Source organism: Glycine soja, chromosome 19 (genome assembly GCF_004193775.1).
Source record: "Glycine soja cultivar W05 chromosome 19, ASM419377v2, whole genome shotgun sequence".
In the NCBI taxonomy this organism is placed as follows: domain Eukaryota; kingdom Viridiplantae; phylum Streptophyta; class Magnoliopsida; order Fabales; family Fabaceae; genus Glycine; species Glycine soja.
In genome coordinates this window covers 24,766,897-24,778,957 of record NC_041020.1, presented here as the reverse complement: position 1 = coordinate 24,778,957, position 12,061 = coordinate 24,766,897, and positions in this window count along the sequence as shown.

Genomic DNA, 12,061 nt, shown 5'->3' with positions numbered 1-12,061 from the left:
AGCCCTTTCGCTCAGTTCATGGGGTGCCCTGAGCGCTTAATTAAAACTGAACCTAACCAGCTTTCACTAAGAAGATTATTGCATTTGAAAACATTCATGCATACCCACACGCATGCATATTTTGTGATAAGCAGGGGCAGAATCATCTTAGGCAATGGTCAGAGGTCGAGACAAGGTTAAAGGCAGAAACCAATCAAGGTAAGACGACGACGCAGTCACGATTTGCCACGCATTGTTGTTTCCTACATTCAGGTACTTAGGGACGGACGCAAGGAGAGGCTAGGGTCACGACCAATAGGTCGTCATCCTTTGCCTAGCCCGGGACAAACGGAAAGCGCCGCTGCAAAGCAGCCTAGTATCCTTTAAAAATCTCCAGTAATTATTGTTGTTGTGTCTATAAAGTAAGTATTAGATGCCTAATCTACCCTGAGGGGTTTCGAGTAAGCGAATGCTGGCCCTTAGGAGTCTTACTTATTTCCTCCCAAAAAAAAATGCAGGTTAGCTTGCCTGGGCGAGCAACCCTTGCACGAAATGGGTTAAAAAGGGGGAAGGGGGAAGGTTTCTGCACCAAAAATTCCCCCCCCCCCCCCATTCAAAAAGAAAGCTATGGGAATCACCAATTTTGCAGCCCCTATGTCACCATTTTTCATGCTTTTGATTCCATTTTTCTCAATTATTCATCTCCAACAAGTAATTACCTCATTCTTGGGCTCTCTGGCTTTCCATTGATATATTTTGGTGGTGCTCTAAGTATGTATTTGCTTAAAACGTGAGGGATTTATCCTTGAATTATTGCTTGTTTTTATTGAATTGAGGGGTTGTAAGGGATGGCCTTAGGCCTAGGGTGCATTCTGAGATAATGGGGCATGCCACATTGCCCCTATTCCCTTGATTTTCATGCTTAAACATGCGCCCACCAAGTGTTCGGTGAAATGCCTCAATGGCATTTGCGCATAATTTTGTGGAACTTAGCTTGCGAAACAAATTGTACACATTGTGAGTGTGTGGGTAGTTTGTAGAAGCTAGACTAAAGTGCCAAAAGGAGGACTCATGCCTAGGAATCTAAGTTTCCGATTTTGAATTTAAAAAATGCATGAGTATTAGAACATGTTTGAGGAATTTTTTGACTAGAATTCAAAGCTTGCTGCCTCATGAGGAATGCCTTGCGCTTAGATAGCATGAAAAAACCCTTCGATAATATGTATGTATGTAAATATGTAGCATGAAATGCCTTGCAAAATGTTGAATAAAAGGCCTTGCAAAATGTTGAATAAAATGCCTTGCAAAATGTTGAATAAAATGCCTTGCAAAATATGAATATATATATATAGCATAAAAATGCCTTGCATAATATGTATATATAGCATGAAGTGCCTTACAAAGTGTTTGGATGGGTAGCGTAAAAGTGTTTTTCAAAATATGTGTATTTGTGAGTAGGTAGCAAAAGAAGCCTTCCAAAAAAAATGTGTGTATATATATAGGATGTAGCCTGAAAAGGTTTGTCAAAAAATATATACATGGATGCGTGTCGTAAAATGCCTCACCAAATTTTTATGTACGTGCAAATGCATATGTGTCATAAAATAGCACGACCCCAATATGATTATTTTATAAAGTGCATGTTGACACTCGCGCCATATGAAGTGTTGTTTGGCTCTTGTTTGTAATGATTGGTATATTTCTTATAGACTAACTTTCCAAATGTTGTCCTCGTAGGATATGGCTCCAAGGAAGCTTTCTGCAAAGAGATCTAGGAGGGACGCCACGGCCGAATGGACCAATGCCGCTCCCGAGTTTGACAGCCATCGTTTCAGGAGCGCTGAGCACCAGCACCAGCACCAGCAGCGTTTCGTTCCACTGAGAGAGACGCGTCCAGCTCAGGGATGATGAGTACACGGATTTTTAGGAACAGATTGCTCGCCGGCATTGGACGTCGCTGGTCAGTCCCATGGCTAAGTTTGACCCAGATATAGTTCTAGAGTTTTACGCTAATGCTTGGCCCACGGAGGAGGACATGCGGTCATGGGTAAGGGGCCAGTGGATTCCTTTTGATGCAGACACCCTCAGCCTATTCCTGGGTGACCCGCTGGTGTTAGAGGAGGGCCAGGAGTGCGAGTTTAGTCAGATAAGGAACCGGGCCGATGAATTTGACGAGGAGGCCATTGCCCAACTGTTATGCATACCTGGTCAGGATTTTGCCCGGACCGCTGCCGGGAGACGGGTGCGGATCTTGTGGCATGGAGCGGTATTTACAACACTTGGTTCACCAGCAAGCGCCCAACCATAGGGGGCAGGTGCAGATACATGAGTGTCTCTACCAGCTCAGCCTCAGTCAGTAGAACCAGGGTTTCACTCCTTTTGCGTGCCCTACTCCAGATCAGTTCAGGGCTGAGGTTGCATGGCCCGGAGATTGGCCTGAGGCCCAGGCAGGGGAGGCGCCCGTAGAGGCTCCCAGCGATGCAGAGAAGGCCCGCATGGATGAGGAGATGACAAATTTACTTGGTTTCTTGGGGGGGAGTGGAGCCACATCACCAAGGGATCCCTAGATTCATATTCTCTTTTATGTTTCCTCTTTTATCTGTTACATATTATTTTGTTTTTTTATAACTTGAGGGACTAACGTTTGTTTTGTTTTTCAATTTTCTTTTTTTTTTTGTGCATACATTTTGTTTGGACTATTGCGTTAGTGCTTACTTCGTTATTGTCGATAATGTTTGTTGAAATTCCGGAACCTTGTAGAGTTTTCCTTTAGGAACGTCGTCCTAAAAGTAAAATGAACAAAAATCATGATAACGCCAAAAATATAAAAAAGAAAGAGGCATTGTGAACAAATGTCGTGTCTATATATAAAGAAAAGAGTTTTTATATGTAAAAAATGTATGGAAAGATTTTGTGTGTGTAAATAAGGTGTGAAAAGAAATTCTTGTGTGTGAGAAATGAGTGTATATAAAGAAGTTTTTGTATAAACCACGAGTTGTATGTTGAAAAACGAAAAAGAAATCTTTGAACAGGAATAGAGTTTTTATATAGACCGTGTTGATATAAAGAGAAAGAGTTTTTAATGCGTGTGTATACAGAAAAAGTTTGTCGTGTATAGGAATGTAGGTGTACAAAGAAAAGCTTTTCTCATAGATGGCGATGGATGTATAGTTTTTGCAAACATAAAAAAATGAAACAAAAAAGAAAAAAGAAAGAAAGGCCTTGAAGGTCGGCATGTTATGGTCCTAGGAAGCATAAATCATTCACAGAGAACAAACATATCTTTTGGAAACAAGAGACTGACGCTAAGAGTTTATTTTTCGAAATAATCGAGATAAGAATGGATGGATTCATTAAACCGATGAAAGAACATAATTTGGAAATATTGGGTCTACTTGTGTAAATCCTAAGCCTTAGTATCACAATGCCATAAATTGGATGCTTGAGTACCCACCTAGCTGTACTGTCGCAACCTACCCTTCGGCGGGAGGGCGACGCGTGACTCGCGGGATGCGTGTTCCACGAAAGGATTACGCGCGGAGTCGCCACCAACGTTTATTTGAGGAAAACGTCGGAAAAACCGGAAAAGACGCGATCTACGAACTTTTAAGTGAAAGGTTCGGGAGTTGTATTTACGCACGGGGAAGGTATTAGCACCCCACACGTCCGCCCCAAGGGACGGCAGCCTTTAATCGAATGTGCAAACATGACTTTGATTTTTTATGTTCCCTTTTTATGTCTCTATATCCTTTATACCCTTTTTATATTTTTTCTTTTTATGGTCGACAAGGGTGTTTCCCTTTGCTCCTACGTATTCCTCAATTTGGGATGAGAAAATCAGACCTACGTAGTTCTTTTTTATCAAGTGATTCTTTTTTACTTTAAGAGGTGATCATTTTAAGGCGTTGGACCTTAAAAATGATCCATTTTACTTAGTGAGAAATTGAAATGACAAACTTCAAAAGCCTATTTTTGTGGACGAGCTTGACTAGGCGAGTTGATTTTAGCCTTAGTTTCACTTTAGTTATTAATCAATTCGATTAAGAATGAGAAATCCCAAAGAGAAAACGTCCGATTGATTTTCCGCTTTATTTTACTAAAAGATGTTTTTTGATTATTATATTATTTTTACCTCTTTTTTGATTTCCAACGTGGTTACGGCACGACCGAACGGTCGGAATTTATTTTAACCGAAGTTAACGGATAATACAATTCAACGTTCGGTGGAAATTTATTTTATTTTTAAGTTAAGCGAGAAATGACTTAAGTAAAATGGCTTAAGCACGTCAACAGGGGGTATAAAAAGTAAACAAAACGAGAATAAAAATGCACGAAACACAATGTGGACCACCACGGGTACATAGAATGAATCGAAAAGCTTGGTTCGAGGTACTTACCCGTTGAAGATCGAAGAACGATGAAGAACGAATGAAGAACGTCGAAGAACGGTTGAAACCTTTGCGAAATTCCTCACGGAAAACGTTACGGAAACGTTTCGGAAGCGCCTCGGCTTAGATTTTCTTCACGGAAACGATTTTTCCAAGCAAATTCGAAAGAGAGAAAAGTGCCTCAGGGGCTGAACCCTTTTCTTCTTCACTTCCTCCCCTATTTATAGCAAAATAGGGGAGGTGGTTGCCGCCCAGCTCGCCCAGGCGAGCTCAGCTCGCCCAGGCGAACCAGGTTGCTTCCTCCAGAAGCAACAGCCTTCTGGAGGAATGTTCTGGAGGGTCCAAGTGGGCCTGGGTGCTATTTGCACCCCCATTTTTACTAAGTACACCCCCCTCTGCTGTTTTTTTGGTGATTCTTTTTTCGTAAAGTTACGGAAACTTACGAATTTCGTAACGATACTTGTTTTCTTTCCGTAATGTTACGGAACCTTGCGGATTACATAATCATCCCCTTTTTGACTTACGGAATGTTACGGAACCTCACTTAATTAAGCAACGATGCTTCCATTTGATTTCTGGTGTGTCACGGAAACTTACGGATTGTGCATCAATATTTTTTGGTTTTCCGGCATGTCCTGGAATTTCACAAATTGCCTAATGATGGATGCCAAGCACCTCACAAGGACCAAAGAAAGGTCGCATGTCATCAAGCAAAGGTCCCCGGACGAAATTAGGGTATGACAGTTGCCCCTCTTTACTTGTCTTTTATTGGAGATAAAAGTAAAGTAAAGATAAGACACTAATTTCGTTCCTCTCGATTTGACGAGAGTCGCGGGTGACCATAAAATCTCCACATGCAAATGACTTGTTGCTCCCGGAATTTCACAAATTGCCTAATGATGGGTGCCAAGCACCTCACAAGGACCAAAGAAAGGTTGCCTGTCATCAAGCAAAGGTACCCGGACGAAAATTAGTGTACAACACTAATTTCGCTCCTCTCGGTTGACGAGAGTCGCGGGTGACCATGACTTGTCGTTCCCGGATTTTCACAAATTGCCTAATGATGGATGCCAAGCACCTCACAAGGACCAAAGAATGGTCGCATGTCATCAAGCAAAGGTCCCCGGACGAAAATCAGTGTATGACACTAATTTCGCTCCTCTCGGTTGACGAGAGTCGCGGGTGACCATGACTTGTCGTTCCTAGAATTTCACAAATTGCCTAATGATGGATGCCAGGCACCTCACAAGGACCAAAGAATGGTCGCATGTCATCAAGCAAAGGTCCCCGGACGAAAATCAGTGTATGACACTAATTTCGCTCCTCTCGGTTGACGAGAGTCGCGGGTGACCATGAAATTTCCGCATGTAAATGACTTGTTGTTCCCGGAGGAACAAAAGGTGCAGAAGACTATGTCAGCCTCTGCATGCTATCAAGCGTTCTGTCTTACAGATAGCAAAAGAATGTTTATACGGATAACCACTCGGGTATTTCCGCGTATCATCGGGCCCGCCGCCTCTGGATGATACAAGGGTGCAGAATGACCAAATTTGGTCTCTGCTTGTCATCGGGCCCGCTGCCTCTGGATGACAAAAGGGTGCGGATAACCGTAAGGTATCTCCGCGTATCATCGGGCCCGCCACCTCTGGATGATACAAGGGTGCAGAATGACCAAACTTGGTCTCTGCTTGTCATCGGGCCCGCCGCCTCTGGATGACTAAAGGGTGCGGATAACCGTAAGGTATCTCCGCGTATCATCGGGCCCGCCGCCTCTGGATGATACAAGGGTGCAGAATGACCAAACTTGGTCTCTGCTTGCCATCGGGCCCGCCGCCTCTGGATGACAAAAGGGTGCGGATAACCGTAAGGTATCTCCGCGTATCATCGGGCCCGCCGCCTCTGGATGATACAAGGGTGCAGAATGACCAAACTTGGTCTCTGCTTGTCATCGGGCCCGCCGCCTCTGGATGACAAAAGGGTGCGGACAACCGTAAGGTATCTCCGCGTATCATCGGGCCCGCCGCCTCTGGATGATACAAGGGTGCAGAATGACCAAACTTGGTCTCTGCTTGTCATCGGGCCCGCCGCCTCTGGATGACAAAAGGGTGCGAATAACCGTAAGGTATCTCCGCGTATCATCGGGCCCGCCGCCTCTGGATGATACGAGGGTGCACGTCACATGACCTCAGGGTCAGTATGACAAAGATTATGGGGCGGCCGACAAAAGCAAGGCTCTTGCTCCTACGTATCCTCCAATGAGGAACTCAGACCTACGTAGTTCTGGATAACTTGTGAGACTTGAAAAGTCTCCATCGGAAAATGATGACATCTCCGGAAAGGGCGCAGATGACCATATTGGTCTCTGCTCGTCAATCACACTTGGGGTCACTGAATGACGAGGTGCGGATAACCGTAAGGTGTCTCCGCGGGCTACTAGCTCTTGAGTCATGGCAACAAAAGGCGGTATGGTCGACAAAAGCGAGGCTTTTGCTCCTACGTATCCTCCAATGAGGAACTCAGACCTACGTAGTTCTGGATAACTTGTGAGACTTGAAAAAGTCTCAGTGTTTTCTCCACTAAAATGCAAACATGCTTTAGCAAAGAGACAAATATTCCAACTGATTTAGAGCAGCATATGCTTTTTTGAGTGAAAAACAATGCGTCTACCGGGGAAGGAGAGTCTGCTGATGAAATCTCCCATAACCATAAATGAGATTTTGGATGTTAGCATTTCGTTTCTAAATGACCATTTAGAGGAAACACTGGGTTCGACAAAAATAGAAGAAATCCACTCAAAGTGTATCAATCTCGCACAGGTAAGTGTTTCATCCTAATTCCGAACCATAGATATGTCATGACTTGACTTTGCAAATTATTTCCTATCAAATCAAAAATTACATGCGTGATCATGGATCAATAGGGCTTCCCTTGGGAATGGGTTCTTTTGGTGGTTTTTTTTTCGGCTTTTGTGTGTTTTTGGCTTTTGATTTTTCTGGCTTTTTCTTTTTTCTGTTTTTTTTTTGTTTAGTGCGGGGCGAGAAAAAAAAAAGTCGCTAGCGCACGGGATTTTGGTTGGTAATCAAAGGGAGAAGACCATTTTAGGTCGTGGTTTCCTTTCCTTCTTCTTGTTCATTTGGTGACAATTCTGTACTGTTCAGATATTGTCTGGTCCAAAGACCTCTCTGCACATTTCTTCTGGTTTCTTTGACCAGGAGCTTCCTTCTTTTTTACTTTCTCCCATTCTTTGGTTGGGAATTTTCTTTCCTTTCTTTTTTCTTTCTCCCACTCTTTGATTGGGAATTTCCTTTCTTTTCTTTTTTCTCTTTCTCCCACTCTTTGATTGGGAATTTCCTTTCCTTCCTTTTTTGCTTTCTCTTTGATTGGAAATTCCCTTTCCTTCTTTTTTTTTTTTTCTTCCGAGGGTAAGGTTTATGGTGAGTCAGGATTTTGGCTCAAGGCTTGTAGAATGGCTAGACATGATACATGTCAGGGTTTGGTTTGGTTCAAGGATAAAAAGGGATGCCCCACATTATTTCCATGACACAAATGCAAAAATGATGACTTGGAAATTTTATGCAAAACTGGCCACGCATGCACCTATGTGGACACTCAAGTGTCAAACTTTTATGGTCATGTGATGCTAGGGCTCAGGATTCATTTCCTCTATTTTAAATCAACCCAATGTTTCCAAAATATGTTCTTTTATCAATTTGTGCATTCATCCGGGTCCATTTCGGGCGTTCGGGGAAATTTCACAGCATTCACCCTTCAGGTGTAGACACGTTTTTTTTCTCTTCAAAAATCGGTTATGATCAATGAATTTTTTTTGCGAAGAAGAGTTGGAAATCATCTCTTTTCAAAAGCATGTCGGTTTTTAGCTAGACAACTTATTTTCTCTTTTTCCACCTTTTTCCTTACTTGCCTTCTTCTTTTTTCTTATTTGCTCTCTTTTTCTTTACTTGCCCTCTTCTTTTTTCTTATTTGCTCTCTTTTTCTTTACTTTTTCTTTTCTTTTCTATTTTTATTTTTATCATGATTTTTTTTGTTTATTTTACATATATACTTTTGGACGATGTTCCTAAACGAAGAACTCTACACGGTTCCATAATTTCAAACATCATCGATAGTAATGATATATAAATACTAACACAACAATCTAAACAAAAATGTATGCGCTGTACAAATGACAATCGAAACAACAAAAACAAACATTAGTCTCTCAAGTCAAAACAATAACATAGAATAAAAATGACAAAAGAAATATGAAAGAAAACATGAATCTGGGGATCTCCCAGTCACGTATCTCCACTCCCTCCCAAGAAGTCAAGCAAATCGGCCATCTCCTCATCCTCATGGGCTTCTTCTCCATCGCCGGGAGCTTCTGGGGGTGCCTCTCCTGCTTGGGCCTCGGGCCAATCTCCGGGCCATGCAACCTCTGCCCTGAACTGGTCTGGAGTAGGGCATGAAAAAGAAGCGAAGCCCTGGCTCTGCATGCTAAGGCTCATCTGGTACAGACAATCATGGGTCCGTACATGTGCTCGGTGGTTGGCCGCCTGCTGGCGAACCAAATGCCGTAAATACTGCTCCATGTCAAATGCCCCAGCCTGGCCAGCCTGATGAGGTGGTGGGGGCGCGCCTGCGGCCTGTGGAGCATCACCCTGAGCCTGTCTCTGGGTACAGTACTTCTCAATAAAAGCCCGGGTGATGGGCGGCCGAATCACCTTGGTAGGTGCAATGGGGACTCCGAACGACTGGCAGAGTCCTGTGATCAGTGCGGGGAATCCCAGGGCCCTGTTGGACTTATCTGGGTCCAAAGGGTGCCTAGTGGGCGCCATACCTGCAAAAATATAGATGGCATCGGCGATCAACTGAGCCACATGGATGCTCATCCGTGTCAGGATGGCGTACACCAGCTGGCACTTCGGCATGGGGAGGTCGGAATTATGATCGGTGGGCAGGATGTTGCTGAGGAGCAACGTCATCCATATCTGGGTCAGGGTGGTCATGTTGGTGCGCATGATTCGCACTCGCCTCCCTGCAGCAGTCCGGGCAAAATCCTGTCCCGGTATACATAGCAGCTAGGCGATGGCCTCCTCATCGAACCCGTCAGACCGGTTCCTCCTCTGGCCATACTCACATTCCTGGCCCTCTTCCAACACCAACGGATATCCTAAGAGTTGGCCGATAGCGTCGGCATCAAACGGGATCCACTGACCCCTTACCCAGGATCTCATGTCACGCATGCCCTCCTCTGTTGGCCAAGCATTGGCATAAAACTCAAGGACTATTTCTGGATCAAACTTGGCCATGGGAGTAACCAGTGATGCCCACCGCCGGCGCCCTATTTCCTCCTGGAAATCAGTATACTCGTCGTCCCTGAGCTGGACGCGTCGCTCCCGGAGAAACGACCATCCCTTGATGGCCTCGAAGCGCTGCTGGTGTACAGCACTCCTAAAGCGGTGACTATCATACTCCGGAGCGGAACTAGTTCCTTCGGCTGCCTTGTCCTTCCTGGACCTCTTTGAGGCAAGCTTCCTCGGGGCCATTTCCTGCGAAGGCAAACATTTGGAAAGTTAGTTTTACCAGTGGGACACTACTCTTAAAACGAAAATGGCATACAACCTCTTCCCATAAACATCAATGTAAATTTAGAGCAAGCTTATGCGCATATTTCCCTACGAACGTTCACTTGCACAAGACATCCTATTAACTAAGAAAAATGCACCCATATACAATCAAGGTAGCTTCATTACCTAGATTATTTACATGTACTTCCAAGGTGTATTTGTTATTTACATCACACACGCCTCCTTGGCTAAATTTACATACATGCATACTCAAAGCATTTCGGGGTACCAAAAATTGCACATGCGCTCATCTTGGTATTTCTAATACCTATACATATACAAACTTCATGATGAATCTGACTACCTACGCATAAGGTGCTACATTTCATGCTTTTTTTTTTTTTTTTCTGTTTTTGCTACCTAAAGCCACATGCAAATTCAAGCATATTTTCCTTTGCTGACTAAAATTGTATTCAAATTAGAAGGTATATATTTTTTTGTAATATGTTTTCTTCACATAACATGCAACACATTTATATATATTTTTTGAGACATTTTGACTACCAAAAATTATATATACATACATCCAAGTATTTTGCTATCATACCCAAAGTGTAAATTGCCAAAGGTATCTTGCTACCTATTCTAAACCTACACATTCATGACGAGCACAATTCCTAAACATCTAGGCGTAGGGAAAATATTGTAGTGTGGCCCAGAGCTGATTGCTGGCCAAAAAGGGTAACTTTACCCAATATGCACCTCCTCTTGTGTTCTTTTTGCATAAAAATTTTAGTTCCTAGGCCTAGGATATATGCGGGGCAATTACTCTAGCCTTTTTCAGGAATGAATACATATTCCAAAAAAAGAAAATGTGTACAAACCAAAATGCCCCATGGGTTGTTTCCTTACAAAAGTCACGCGCTAATGCCATTGAGGCATTTCACCGAACACTTGGTGGGCGCGCGTTTAGGCGTCAATAGCAAGAGAACGGGGACAATGTGGCATGTCCCATTGTTCAAAAATGCATTATAGGCCTAGGGCCATCCCATACACACCCCTAATTCAACCTAATCAAGCAAGAAAACAAACCAAAATTGCCCTATATATTTGAGCATACTCCCACAATTTAGAGCACCAAAAGGAGATCAAAATACACCAATGAAAAGCTAGAAAGCTTAGGGATGGAACACTTACTTGTTGGTGATGAACAAAAGCGCAAAACGGAATCAAAATGCGAAAAAGGATGCCCTAGGGCTGCAAACTCGTCAATCCCGTGGGTATGGCTTTTGAAAGGGGGGAAAAGAAGTTTTTGAATGTTAAAACGCCCCCCCCTTTCGTCATTCTTATAATTTGGTGCAGGGGTGGCTCGCCCAGGCGAGCCCAGCTCGCCCAGCTAACCTGCACATTTTTTTTTTTTTTCTGAGGGGAATATTAACCATGTCCCCTCCCTTCTCATGGATTAGCATCTTGCCTAACTTGAACTTACTTAGGTTAGAATTAGGCGTTGATTACTTATTTTTTTACTTTTTAAAACAAACAAAAGTAAAAGAAAGCTGCAAAATACAAAGGATACGGGCTGCCTTGCAGCGACATTCTCTGCTTGTTTCGCACAGAGAAGGGCAACGATCGGTCGGTCGTGACCCCATCCCCACTTGCGTTCGTCCTTAAGTACCTGCAAGTAATAAACAACCAGGTATGGCCAATCTTGACCGCGTCATTACCCCCTACCTTGATTGGTTTCTGCCGTTCATGTTTTGTCTCTACTCCAGAAGGTAGCCCAAGGTGATCCTGCCCCTGTTTTACCACAACAATATACATGCGTATGCATGAATGTTTTCAAACGCAGAAAATTTAGGGAAAGTTGGTTCAGGTTCAATTCTAATTAAGCGCTTGGGGGATCCCATGAACTGAGCGGAAGGGCTCAGGTGATCACAGATTAACGCAAGGTGTGAAACTAACGTGAGGACTAAAAGCCTCGAATCCACGTTCATTTCTTTGAAAGATTGTAACGAGAGATACAACAGACAGGAAATCCCTGGGGGAAATCCAGAAAACGCATAAAGATAAAGAACATGCAGCGACATCCTTAATTGCCCCAGCTTCTAAGCATAATATTGTTTGACG